The 2,500-nt window shown below is 38.2% G+C and overlaps 1 protein-coding gene across 1 annotated transcript in view; it reads right to left on the bottom strand.

Moving 5' to 3' along the window:
* Nucleotides 1-313, bottom strand: part of LOC137984094 (uncharacterized) — a 15,512-nt gene extending 15,199 nt beyond the window's left edge. The window contains exon 1 of the mRNA XM_068831302.1: nucleotides 112-313. The gene's annotated coding sequence lies outside the window, so the exon portion shown is untranslated. The remainder of the gene's footprint in view (nucleotides 1-111) is intronic.
* Between the last annotated feature and the right edge of the window lie 2,187 nt (nucleotides 314-2,500).

The raw sequence follows: 2,500 nt of genomic DNA, 5'->3' as shown, positions 1-2,500 counted from the left end.
AGCTTTGGGTACCCGTGACATTTACAGAGCCACATCACGGATATAATCTCAGCGAATTATCGTTTTCCCCTGTTTTCACTGTACTACGAAGAAAAAACAAGATAACAGTACCTGCCACTCGAAGCCAAATACAAGCCCACATGAATTCTTTTTGGCTCACGTTATCAGTAGAATCAAAGGAGAGGTGTATCTTCTTTCAATCTGTAAGGTGAAAGCCAAACTGTAGCACGTTTAATGGCGTTTTACGGCTCCACAAAGCCCTTTCCGAAATCTGGGAAGAAATCTGAATAAAAGTTCAATACAGCGACGCCTCTATACGATAACTACTTCGTGTAGGCACTCATATAGTGGTCCTAGTCATGTTGACCAATTTGCTCTGAGTGTACCCCCGTGTAAATTTTTTAAGGCATTGTCTAAATCTCCTTTGAACGTGTTTGTAAAAAACTTTGTTTTCTTAATGAGTAAACCCGTAAGGTATTTTTTATGTATTTAACAGCGAAAGTTAACGATTAGGTCACAGAAAGCTCTAATCTTGGCGGAGAAAGTCCTGGGATCGAGGTTGTGGTGAGAGGCGCGTCAACGTGACATTTATGCTCCAGCCAGAGATAACGTAATTAGTAAAATAAATACATAAAATTTAAAACGAAGGCATCCCCCTTTTTTGTTTTCGTTTACCGTCGAATGCGTTTCCCGATATTGGGTCGGTCGGTCGGATTGAAAAAAAAAAAAAAACCCCAAAAAAATCATAAGCATTCTCGGAATCGGAGGCCTGGTACCCCAGCATCATAGCTGTGGAGCCAGGAAAACAAGACGTGAACTCAAAATCAATATGGCGGAAAAGTTGGTGGGTGTTGTTGCAAAATTAAGACAGCGTGGGAAAAAGGATCAACTACCGAAACTCCAATGCGACATAAAAATGACTTAAAAACGTCGTTACCAATTATTATTTCTTTTTGGAAAATGCCAAAAATGTGTGTCGGTCGGACGACGCTAAACGGAGAAAAAAAAAGGGGAAAAAGTAATTACTGGCGCTGTCACGCAAGACAAGGGCTCAAAGGTTCTTATTGAGAGTTAACGCGAGAAATTCCTCTCCCACCTCACATTTGTTTAGTTCATAACACTTTCGCCCAAACCATGGTTTTCCTGAAATCACTTTAATCCATATGTATTTGTTTAGTTTACAGTGCAAAAACTGCGATAACATGAAGAATTTTAAGCGCAAAAATTTTTAAAAATTAAAGTACGAAAATAAAATGCACTGAAAACAAGGATATCTTTTGACGAGATCCGAATACAACAGAGCAATTACTTGCCCTTTTAACTAATCTCACCCTTACAATGTAAATTTTAACAGTAATTTCACAAAATGTAGTATTTACATGAAAGCTAAATCATCTCAACACTCCCTGAGACATCAATTTCTGCCTTCCTTCACCTGTAAATTATCATTTTATGTATATAAAACATGAAATAACACTTATGAATAATTTTAACAGAATCACGATAAGACATAAATATTTCGGGTATAAGTGAACCCTTTAATTTGATGATTAATAGAGACGAGTTTCAATTCAGTGCTGAAAGTATTAATGCAATAACAAGAGTTAAGTTGAGTGATTGACTCAAGAATCTCGTGCCACCTGACAATCGCGACTTACCCCCACACCTCCCCCAAACAAATTTCCTGCGATTTGGGAAAGGTACGTCAATTCTTCGGATTATGATTGGCTCATAGCGCTGTTTCGCTTGTTAAAAGTATTTGTTTCGGTCCTACGACAATCCATCGTAGAACACTTGATTTCAAAAGCTCTGTAGCTTTTTGAGAAGTGATTTCTCCCTCCCGAACGCAATCCTGGAATTACATTACCTGGTCAAGAGCTCTGCGATTGTGAACACTTAAAAAGGAGGAACCATCTGCATATATTCGTGTACATTTCACGTTGATCATGTTCAAACTTAGCAGAGACAAACGAAATGTTTTGTTTTGGTAAAGTATACAAACAGAAAAAAGATGAAAATCCGAAAGGTCTTATGGTGCCATTAAAAAATGACATAATGTAACTAGATAAAGTTGTTTCACGCGACTGCATGCAAGCTTCCGTGTAAGATTAACTGAATGGTCCAGCCATTCTGGATTCTGTAAACAGGAAACTGCATGACTCAGTGTTTCGGCGGAAAAACGTTAGAAGAGAACGAGAGTCCAGCTCTTTCCTTGCTTTGTGTGCCAGAGGAAAAAAGTGAAAAAGGAAATTGAAAGTATCCTTGTTTCTGAACTGAAATACCTGTGAACTAGTAAAAGAAGACACGCCCTCCTTAATTAAGAAAACAAATCGAATCAAGAAGGCTTCGGTCATGGTATTCCTGTGGTATAAACAAGATATATGCAGATGAAGCTCTTTTTCTTTCACATTAAAATGTCTTAACCTTCGGCTATGAAATATGAGTGATTTGCTCTTCCGAGGTAAAAACCAGGGTGAACAAGATGCAACCTGGATTCTGT

Source organism: Montipora foliosa, chromosome 13 (assembly GCF_036669935.1).
Source record: "Montipora foliosa isolate CH-2021 chromosome 13, ASM3666993v2, whole genome shotgun sequence".
Lineage (NCBI taxonomy): Eukaryota > Metazoa > Cnidaria > Anthozoa > Scleractinia > Acroporidae > Montipora > Montipora foliosa.
The sequence above is the reverse complement of the archived record's forward strand: the minus strand, read 5'-3'. Positions and strand labels throughout refer to the sequence as shown.